Source organism: Stomoxys calcitrans, chromosome 2, assembly GCF_963082655.1.
Source record: "Stomoxys calcitrans chromosome 2, idStoCalc2.1, whole genome shotgun sequence".
NCBI classification, from domain to species: domain Eukaryota; kingdom Metazoa; phylum Arthropoda; class Insecta; order Diptera; family Muscidae; genus Stomoxys; species Stomoxys calcitrans.
In genome coordinates, this window is record NC_081553.1 from 56,665,991 (window position 1) to 56,677,755 (window position 11,765).

Here is an 11,765-nt window from a genome sequence, read left to right on the forward strand (position 1 = left end):
CGCCCTCTAGAGGCTCAAGAAGTCAAGACCCAAGATCGGTTTATATGGCAGCTATATCAGGTTATGAACCGATTGCAACCATATTTGGCACAGTTGTTGAAAGGAATACCAAAACACCACGTGCAAAATTTCAGTCAAATCGGACGAGAATTGCGCCCTCAATAGACTCAAAAAGTCAAGACCCTAGATTGGTTTATATGGCTGCTATATCAAAACATGAACCGATTTGGCCCATTTACAAGCCCAAGCGACCTACACTAATAAAAAGTATTTGTGCAAAATTTCAAGCGGCTAGCTTTACTCCTTCGAAAGTTAGCGTGCTTTCGACAGATAGATGAACGGACGGAAGGACGGACAGACAGACGAGCGGACGGACGGACTAACGGACAGACGGACGGACATGGCTAGTTCAACTTAAAATGACACGACGATCAAGATTATATATACTTTATAGGCTCTCAGACGCATATTTCCAAGTGCTACAAACAGAATGACGAAATTAGTATACACCCATCCTATGAGGGAGGGTATAAAAAAAAGTAAACTTAAGCGACTACCTCAACTTGAAATGAGGTTAACACAAATCCATGGCAGAGATTTTTTTTTATTATGATTATGAATATTATGAAACATGAAGCTGCTTGCTGTCTGTGGTATATGATGTGGTTAAGAGATTCCCTTATGCCAGCAGCAACATTCAAGTGTTCTCTTCTTCGTCTCTTTCTCTCTCTGTGTGCTGTTATGTGCATATTTTTTTATTATGTTGTCTTTTTGTTGTTGTTGATGCTGCTGTGTGCTTACTGTGCGTAAGCTTGTTGTTGTTATTATTATTGTTATTTTTTTTTTTGCTGCTTTAGTAACTGAAGCCTTTGCAATAGTCATAATGAGATCTACACAGTGAGTGAGTGTGGGGGAGGGCCAGAGTGAGAGATGAATGGCCATGTAATAAAACCTTTGACACCGCAATCTAATGAATGTGATTTGTGGTTTAGTTGCTTTGTGCAATATGCTAGGCCATGAGCGAAGCAGGGGGTGAAATTGTTAAAAAAAAGAGAAAATTAAATTTGAAAATATTTTTTCGGAATATGACATTTTTCAATGTTTATTAAAATAAAAAATAATATATTTTAAATGTTTATAAACAGTGGGATAGAATTACTATGTAAAGCCTAGTGCTGACATCGATTGTGCGGAAAATGTTGCTTAACTTCAATTAAATTTTGTACAGTGTTGCTAACTTGTTTAGTTGTAATTGAACTTTTTTTTTTATTTGGCGTTTAAAGCGTTGTGTTGGTAGTAAACAGTTGTAGGTTGACATCATTGTTATCTTACGATTGTCAACCAAACTTAAAAGAAATTGAAATTTTCCAACTACAAGGCGTCCAATTTGTTTTGAAGAAAATTTAAAAGATAAAACAAAGAAATGGATTTAAATACAGAAGCTGCTGTATGTTTGGCAGCACAACATGAAACAATACAAAGAGGCGTATTAGGCGAGGCTAGACAACATGCATGCCGAAACGGTGACAGTTACGATGGACAGCTACCGGGTTAATGTAGTCCTTGGAATAAGACCGCCACCCATTGCACCTAAAGAAATATAACCCGATCTCCCGATTATATGGCTGAAATTTTGTGCGTAGATGACAAATAAGGTCTGAATCGGTGCATTAGCTTACATAAAAACCAATCTCCCGATTTTATTGCTTAAGCCATCATAAGTCTCAATTTTTATCCGATTTGACTGAAATTTTGTCTTCAATATCAAAACCATTAATGGTCCGATTAGGTTCTTAACCTAGTATAGCTCCAACAGCATAGCAATTCATGTCCATTATCCTCTTTTTGCTTTGAAAAAAATACCAGGCAAAGAACTTGACACATGCGATCCATGGTCTAGGGTATATAAGATTCGGCTCCGCCCTTTCCATGGTTCAAAGAAGCTCTTTGCATCTTCTAACCACTCCCTACTTCACATAGTTCGACTCCAGAGTCTGCAGCCTGGCTGATATGTAATCATTCGCGCCGCTTATATTATGCCGCCAAGCCTCATCTTCATTTTCCAGGAGAAAATATGGGCACTGTCAATACGCCGACTGCTACCGTCATACCTTCCATGTATGAGTCACAAATGGCAAACTTAAGCGTGGTAGGTCAATACTATCACTGATCCCCTTCAGGGTATTGTCTAGATGGGCAAGGGCAAATGGGCTTGGCATAAAGCTCAGAAATACAGAGCGAGTATTGTTCACCAGAAGAAGAACGTATGACGAGTTCTGGGGACTGGTCCTTAATGGAGTGGAGTTGCCTGGGCGTTATTCTTGACCATAAATGGAACGGGAGAATGAATGTTGAGGAGAGATTTAAACGGAGTCTGAGTGCGATCCATTTATGCCGCAACTCAATAGACAGGAGTTGGAAACATAGGCCATCAGCGGTCCGCTGGATGTACTCTGCTGTGGTTTACTGATCTTCACCTATGAGCACTCGGTATGGCCCCGGGTCGTGGAGAGGGTGAGTCTACCCGGTATGATGGAGAAGGTGTAGGATATTGCGGCAAAGCTGATATCGGAGGCGAGGAGTAGTGCTCCAAGAGCAGCACTACATTTACACTCGGAGAGCGTGTCGTTGAGGTCTGCCTTCTGACTGATGTAGTAAGGCACATGGCACTCTTCGGATTTCGGGCATTCGTTTGTTTTGCGGAAGGCCGATGGCGTGGGACGACGACGTGGCATTGGCGACGCGACGGATTGTATACCGGGCGGATCTTTCTTCATTGGCGAATTGAAGTTTGTCTTCCCGGAGCGGTAGCTTCGGGGTGGAAGCGTCTCGAACTTTTCCGGTCCCTCTTTTTACAGCGATTGGTCCAAGTCTAAGATGGAGTGTCTTTCATTATCCAGAATATGCTACCCAAAAAAAAAAAAAAAATGAAAAAATACAACACAAAATAAAAAGACAACATTTCATAAAAATTTAAACTAAAACTTTTTGTAAATAGCTGATTGTCATTGTTCGCTGGAATTAATTTAATTTTACAATGCTGCTATCAACATGTTGCGAACATGTTGTACTGTATTTTACAATATTGCTATCAACATGTTGCGATCATGTTGTACTATGTACTGCTTATTTGAAAAAGTTTGTAGTCATTTCGCAATAGTTTTTTATAGGGCGTTTTGACAGTTGCTGGAACGAAAACTCGAAGTCAGTACTAGGCTTAAGTGACAAGAATTGTAGAAAAACATCAAACTGTCATTGCTGCCGCAAAATCTATGCAAAATTTCAGCCAAATTGGATGAGAATTGGGCGCTCTATTGCTTTCGACAGACGGACGGACATGGCTAGATCGACTTAAAATGACACGACGATCAAGATTATATATACTTTATGGGGTCTCAGAAGCATATTTCGAGGTGTTACAAACAGAATGACGAAATTAGTATACCACCATCCTGTGGTGGGGGATATAAAAAAATCATTCAGCAAAATCTGATAGTGGGCATATTAGACCATTATGGCAATATGTGACTCAAATATAAGGTCTTCGAGTGAAGATTACGAATATGGTATTAAAAATGAGGTCAAGTGATTTAATTTTTTGATATCGGAAGGCGGGCGGACTCTCCCCCTTATCACAAAAACAAAACCCAAAATCAAAAGTTGCCCGATCGGGACTATATGGGTAACAAATGAAAGGTATTGAAGAGTAGAATACAAATATGGTATTAAAAATTGGATCCAAGAACCCAGGAAGTCTCCCCAACTCCAAAACTCCTCCCAGCAGATATATTGGACGTTCATGCTAATATGGGGCTCAAATGAAAGGTATTCCGGAGTAGATTACAGTGGCATTTAAAATCAGATCGAAATATAGGGGGTCACTCAACCCCACAAAAACGCCCCAAATGGGCATATTAGGCAATCATGACTACATGGGACTCGATTTGTTTGTTTGTTCCGTATAGACTCAAAATCCGCAGAATCGATTTTCACGAAATTTTCGCAGATTGTGTAGATTGGTCGGGAAGGAAACATAGACTACATAATTTTTCGATATTGGTAAGGGGGGGGGGGGGGGGGGGAGGGGGGGGGGGGCCATCCTCCTCTTAACCCCAAAAACACCACCCAAAACCAAAAGTGGATCGATCGGAACTATATGAGTATCAAATGAGAGGTATGTAAGAGTAGAATACGAATACGAATTTTAAAATTTGGATCCAAGTACCCAGCGGGCCTCCCCAACCCCAAAACTCCCCCCAAACAGTCATTTTAAACGTTCATGTCAATATGGGACGCAAACGAAAAGTATTTGGGAGAAGATTACGAATATGGCAAGAAATTAAGTCCATCTAATGGGAGGTGACCCCAACCCCGAAAACCCACCAAATGGGGATATTAGCCGACCGTGGCTATATGGGATTCAAATGAAAGCAATTTTGAAGTAGATTGAGGAAAATGAGATTAAAAATTTATGTTATAGAATGAAGGTGGCGCTTAACCCCCTTAAAACACCTCAAATAAGTTATTTGACCCATCATGACATTATTGGAACTCAAATGAAAGGTATTTGAGAGTAGAAAAGGAATCCTGTTTTGGGGCCAAGTGTTTGGTGGTAAGCTCCAAAGCACCCCCTAAACTGAACTTATTTCGAGAAGAACAGGGGTCAGCCATTAGAGAACAGGGGCAAACTTCTCACATATCGATGAGTGCTGTCCTATTCAAGTTTCAGCTCAATGATAAAGGACCTCCTTTTCATATCCTAGTCCCAACGGCGTCCTGCAGTGCGACACCTCTATAGGGAGAAGTTTTTACATGACTTCTCTTCATGTTATAAAACCTCACAGATCGACGCCAAAATTAGGAGAGGATAACCACCAACTTAAATTTTTTTCCAATGTTCTTGCCAGGATTTGGCAAACTTTTGACTTGTAAATGAGCGCTGTCCGATTCAAGCTTAAGCTCAGTTAGAAGGGACTCTCTTTTTATAGCCGAGTTCAATAGGCGTGCTATTATTTTATTGTCAGGATTCGAACCCAGGCGTTTAGCATCATCGACAGACATGCTAACCTATTTAATACGATGGCCTCCTATTCTTTCGCTCAGGGGTTGCTGCCTCAGCATACCAGCATAGTTCCTTTTTCGTCAAGGGGTAGTCACATCCTGGAGACGAGGCACTCCAGTAAGAACCTCGTACTTGGGCTCTGTTTTACCAGAACTGTCTTCATTACCGATCGGTGTGGGTGAGGTGTAATCAGTGCTTGATTGCTTTACGACAATACGGAAGGGCAGTCCTACTAGAGTGCAGTCCTGACTACGTTGCAATATGCTGTGCTACCGGTCTAGCTTCGCACCCCGATGTTTTCAACTTCCTACTTTATGACCCCATAGTCATTTTCTGAGCAACGCAGCGTCGGCACCCAAGCTCCCAGTGACTGGGAATGCAAACCTATTGCCACTTAAATGATCTTCTAGCCCAGGAAACAAAACTGACCAACATTTGGAGTTTTACAGTGGTGCTGCTTGAGTATCGCCCACGAACTGGAGGTGAGAAATGGCCTTTTTTCTTTCACCATTCCCTGGAGTATAAATCTATCACGATTGCGCTTAACACTAATGATCCCTAGTTAGAAGACCTGTAATACTGGGAGCTACACACCGCCTGCGGAATTTGTTGTACTACAGGTTGTAAGCCTGACAGTTGACCTATTATCCGGCTATAATACTTTGGTACTGGGATAGCTATGGTAACTTTCCCTAGTAAACTGCAAGAGGGGCATGACAGAGCAGATGGATGGCCTCACGTTTGGCACAGTGTAGGAGGATGCCAGCAGCAAATTTTTGGGTGATTGCGGTAGTTCGCCGGACATTTCCATTGAGTCGCCTGGTCGGGTAAATAACGTTTCCAAGCAACCTGCCATATCATTAGAATCAGACCACCTGCCCATAATTCTCGCCATCCGACTTTAGATCCTCTGAACACGGGATACATGAATCCAAAAAAAAAAATATATCTTTAGACAACATTTTCTCTAAACATTATTTTCAAAGGCCCTTCATTAAAATTTTTTAAGGAAAGCTTGAACAAATCGGTCCAGCCGACATTTATAGCCTTCCAGCTCGGCAAAGTCTATTTTCTAGGAAGTAGTGTTTGATAAAATTAGTTTTTTCTCCAACTATCATTTCCAAATAAACAACAGACCCATTATTACAAAATAACAAAAAACCAATGCAACATCATGCTCAACATAATCATAAAGTATGTCATTTTAAGCCATGAAGTGTGTGAACGAACACCGTTTGTAGATCCCTTGAAGTCCTTAGAGTTATTTATATTCCCAACACACACACACACACGCATACACATCATAACACTACACAACACACACTTGCACACACCTGTGACCAAAAACTCATTTGTCCTTTTTGTTGGACCACATTCTAAATATAGAAAAAAACAAAACATAAACACTTTCAAACATACTCCTACTTCAATACAAAAGGACATTTATGAGTTGTAGAAAAAACCAGGAAAATGAAAGCATACTTTAAGTCTAACATTTATAACAAACTTTAAATCAACTCTAGGAAAATTTTATGTAAATGTGAGGAGAAAAACGCAAAACGATGGAAAGAGGGTAAACAAAAAACGTTTTCTAACACGCAGAGGAGCCGGCCAGCAGCTGCCTGCATAAAACTTTGTCTCTGCATACGAACAAAGTTTTATATGAAATCATAGATTAAAGGAAAACACTAGATGCTAACCAGGATGATGGCAAAGATGAACGGAAGAAAATAAAACGAAATCAAAAAGTAATCCTTTGTTGTTTCAGCAAACAACCAACCAAGCAACCATCGCCATCATTGAGACAATTGAGATAAAAAAAAGTAATAACAAGTGTTTCAGTTTGTTGCAAGAAATAAGACAATAAAAAGTGAAAGACAAAGGAAAAAACAACAGGACCAGCCTTGTGTTTTGCCATGAGAGTCTTTCATTGGTAAATAAGATACAAATAAGATATGAAAAATTCATTTTTCTATGAAAAATTCATTTTTCTATGAAAAATTCATTTTTCTATGAAAAATTCATTTTTCTATGATAAATTCATTTTTCTATGATAAATTCATTTTTCTATGAAAAATTCATTTTTCTATGAAAAATTCATTTTTCTATGAAAAATTCATTTTTCTATGAAAAATTTATTTTTCTATGAAAAATTCATTTTTCTATGAAAAATTCATTTCTCTATGAAAAATTCATTTTTCTATGAAAAATTCATTTTTCTATGAAAAATTCATTTTTCTATGAAAAATTCATTTTTCTATGATAAATTCATTTTTCTATGAAAAATTCATTTTTCTATGAAAAATTCATTTTTTTATGAAAAATTCACTTTTCTATGAAAAATTCATTTTTCTATGAAAAATTCATTTTTCTATGAAAAATTCATTTTTCTATGAAAAATTCATTTTTCTATGAAAAATTAATTTTTCTATGATAAAATTCATTTTTCTATGAAAAAATTCATTTTTCTATGAAAAAACTCATTTTTCTATGAAAAAATTCATTTTTCTATGAAAAAATTCATTTTTCTATGAAAAAATTCATTATTCTATGAAAAAATTCATTTTTTTATGAAAAAATTCATTTTTCTTTGGAAAAATTAAAGCTTTTAGGAACCGAACAAGGATGATCGAGAGATCACATGGGAGCTATATAAGGTTATAGTGATTCTATGGTGAAGGAATCCTTGAGGAGCTTTAAACCATTCAAGTCACCCGGACCTAATGGAATATTTCCGGCGTTACTACAGAAAGAGGCAGACTATGTGGCGCCTCATCTGGCCAATATTTTCACAGCTTGCCTAGGACTAGCATTTACTCCGAAAGCCCGGCAGGAGGCAAGGATGGTGTTTATACCCAAGCCTGGCAAGGCAAGTTATGCCACACCAAAGGCCTACAGACCCATAAGCCTTACGTCATTTCAACTCAAAACCATGGAACGTATTGTGGACACCATGATAAAGAGTAAGACACCCAGCGAACTGCTCAAATACAAACAGCATGCCTATGTCAAGGGAAGGTCGGTGAAGACTGCCCTGCACGAGGTTGTGCATAAAATCGAAGAATCCTTCGATGCCCAAAACGTGCACCCTGACGGTATGCGTTGACATCGTGTGGGCTTTTAGCAATGTACGGAGTGATACACTGATCCAATCCTTAGACCAGTACCGGGTGGATCCGGTCCTTAGAGACTGGATAAGCCATATGCTGAGGAATAGGTGGATAAATTGTGTGTCCCATGACATGGAAAGTGGCTCTGGGCACTCCATAGGGGGTCATTTTATCGCCACTCCTATGGGTGACCACCATAAATGACCTTTTACGAATGCTCAATGACAAGGGATGTTGGGCTCTATGTAGACGGGCCGTAGGCTCGAAATAGGGCCTGAATCCGAGAATAGTCCATTGGTCTACAGGAGCCTGACCTGTAGACCCAGTGGATAGTCCACTGAGTAAGGCCAATACTTACTTAGGCCTCAGTAGTTTGATGGACTGCTCTGGAGAAAAAGCGCAACATAAGGACCATACAACAGGTTCAGAGAACATGTTGTCTTGTCATCGGCGGAGCTATGGGAACCACGCCCGCTAGGGCTCTGGAGACTATTCTAGATATCCGCCCCATTGACATACAGATTAAGTTTAAGGCAGCCACTGTGGCTATGAGACTTAAGGCGATGGGAGAATGTATTGAGGATGGGAGCAGCTCATACCATGGTGGTATAATCGAGGCGACGATAGGAAACCTGGAAGGAAGGGAAGAGGTTTCCGATCGGATACCTGAGATGAACCTTGAAGTCGAGTGCGAGGCACAGCTGCCATCGGCACAGTCTTGGATTGACGGAACCCCAGTATTGCCATCTGGAAGATCATGTTACACGGATGGATGAAAGTTAGAGGACAGAGTGGGCCAGGGGGTCTATATTGAGAATCCAGGGACTGAGATCTGTTTTAGAATGCCTGACCATAATATGGTGCCGCAGGCGAAGATCCTGGCGATCACGGAATGCGTGAAATGGTGTGGTGCTAACGCGAGGATGTCGAGTATGAACATCTTTACCGCAGTAAAATTGCCATAAGGGCAATAACAACCAGGAGGGTAAGGTCACGAACTGTTTTGCAGTGTAAGAAGGAGATCAACGCCTTCTCTGAGGATAGCACAATCCGCATTGTTTAGGTGCCGGGCCATAACGGAGTAAGGGGAAATGAAAGTGCAGACGATTTGGCGGTGAAGGTCAGAGGACTGTCGTAAATAAACTTGGTTAACCCGAAGCATTTTGGGGCGACGCAGTTCGTGTTAAGGGAGTGGGCGACAAATGCGCATGCAAAATTGCGGAATAGCGAAACAGTCTCTAGGACGGCGAAAATCCTATGGGGGGATCCAGATCGTGAAAAGACGAGACTATTACTGAAAGGAAGTAAAAAGGGGAGCTAGATCAGGTAATAGACCGATTTGGACCGTACTTGGCACAGTTGTTGGAAGTCATAACAGAACACTACGTGCTTAATTTCAGCCAAATCGGACAAAAATTGAGGCTTGTCATGGTTCAAGAAGTCAAATCGGGAGATCTGTTTATATGGGAGCTATATCGGGTTATAGACCGATTTGGACCGAACATGGCACGGTTCTGTCTTAAAAAAATATACAACATGCTGAATTGATGAAAAAAATACGGATTCTAGGGGCTCAAGAATTCAAATCGGGAGATCGGTTTATATGGCTTTATATAAATCTGAACCGATATGGCCCATTTGGTATTCCCAAAGACCTACACCAATATTAACTATCTGTGCAAAATTTCAATCGGCTAGCTTTACGCCTTTGACCGTTATCGTGATTGGGACAGCCGGTCAGACGGACGGACAGACGGACGGACAGACGGACGGACGGACAGACGGACGGACAGACAGACAGACGGACGGACAGACGGACGGACAGACGGACGGACAGATGGACGGACAGACGGATGGACAGACGGACGGACAGACGGACGAACAGACGGACGGACAGACAGACGGACGGACATACAGGCGGACGGACAGACGGATGGACGGACGGACATGGCTAAATCTACTCAGAATGCCGAGGCGATCAAGAATATGTATACCTTAGCTTTGTCTTAGAGGAATATATCGAGGTGTTACAAACGGTATGACTAGATTAGTATCTCCCCATTCTATGGTGGTGGGTATAAAAATAACTTGAATTTTTCATAAAATATTAAATTTTTCATAGAAAACAAAATTTGTTAGAAAAAATTATTTTTCATAGTTTTCACTGCACATTTCATGTCTTATAAAAAAATATTTTTTTTAGAAAAATTAATTTTTTATAGAAAAATGTTTTTTCATGTTCATATTTTTTGAAAAATGATATTTTTTTTATTGAAAATTGATTTTGATTTATACAATGTCTCCTAACCACTTTCTTTCCTCTACTATGATGGCAAAAAAAGTAAAAAAAATATATATCTCCATACCCCTAATATTTCTATGTTAAGATTTCTTTGTAGTTGCTTGTCAGTGGTTTTTGTTGTGTGGTGATGGGGGGCTACAAAGACCAAGGGGACAACTAAAAACCAATATCCTTAAGTGTTTTGAGAAGAATATCATAAAACAATAATAAAAAAATCTCCTTGAGTATTTATGTTGCCTGTGACAATAATCTAAGCCTTAAAGTATGCTACAAATATGCTTAACTATAAAAACAGCCTTAAGATACACACACACACACACACAACATTGACATAAATAAACTTAGTAATACTGGCAAACATTGGGAAGGTCATTCATTCATTCATTCATTCAATACTTGAAGTTGATAAAATACAAAAGCAAAGAATTGTTGCATGAGAAAACAATTCGAGCGATTCATGGCCACAGATAAACAATGCGTGGCCAAAGAAATACTCTTACACTACAATTAAATGTAATTTATCAGGATGTTATTTTTGTGGTAGTAGTCTTTGTGAGGATATTTTTGGTGGCGAACACCGTTACACCACAACAGCAGTACAATACAAATAAGATAAATAGGAAAAGTTTTGTTAACCTAGCTAGTACTGGTATTGTGATTTGTGGTATGCTTTTAGGCATTCGCAATTAAGATTTTTGTTTGCATAAGGTTAGGGAGTCCACAAAAAAAAGAAAGCAAAAATAGAACTGTCGCATTGCTGCTGTCTATGATTATGTGGTGGAGTAGGTACAGCTTTGGGTTGTCATGACTATAACACATCCTTAGGGCTTACATTTCATGTTTACTTTTGTTTTCTTCTCTCGCTCTCTCTGCTCAGCCTTAGACCTTAAATAAATATATTCACCCATTATGCCGGTGTTGGTTTTGTTGATCATGATGTTGGTTAAGATGTTGTGGCCGTTGTCTTGTAATTCTGTTTGTCCAGCAAACGGAAATGGTTTTTGTTTCTCCATGTCTGTCTTGTTGCCAGCCTCAGCCACTTAAGGCCATTAATGTTGTCCGTCTTCCTAATGATGATGTTGGGGCGATGTGAGTGTGTGTGTGTAACTGTTTTATCTCTTGGGCCTTCCAGGCTTTTGGTTAACGATGTTGGTCAGCGATCAACTTTTTGGCCTGTAATGAGTGCGAAATCCCTGAAAGAAATAAAAGAAGATACCCGTAAAGCAAACAATAAAAAAATGCAAATGGTTGGCATAGCATAGGAAAGAAAACTGTCACTACTTTTTGGACA

The 11,765-nt window shown here is 39.8% G+C and overlaps 1 protein-coding gene across 1 annotated transcript in view; it reads right to left on the bottom strand.

Annotated features, from left to right (window-relative positions):
* The window catches only part of LOC106096216 (uncharacterized), a 205,290-nt gene extending 193,792 nt beyond the window's left edge, over positions 1 to 11,498 (bottom strand). Inside the window, exon 1 of the mRNA XM_059361341.1 lies at positions 11,379 to 11,498. The gene's annotated coding sequence lies outside the window, so the exon portion shown is untranslated. The remainder of the gene's footprint in view (positions 1 to 11,378) is intronic.
* Between the last annotated feature and the right edge of the window lie 267 nt (positions 11,499 to 11,765).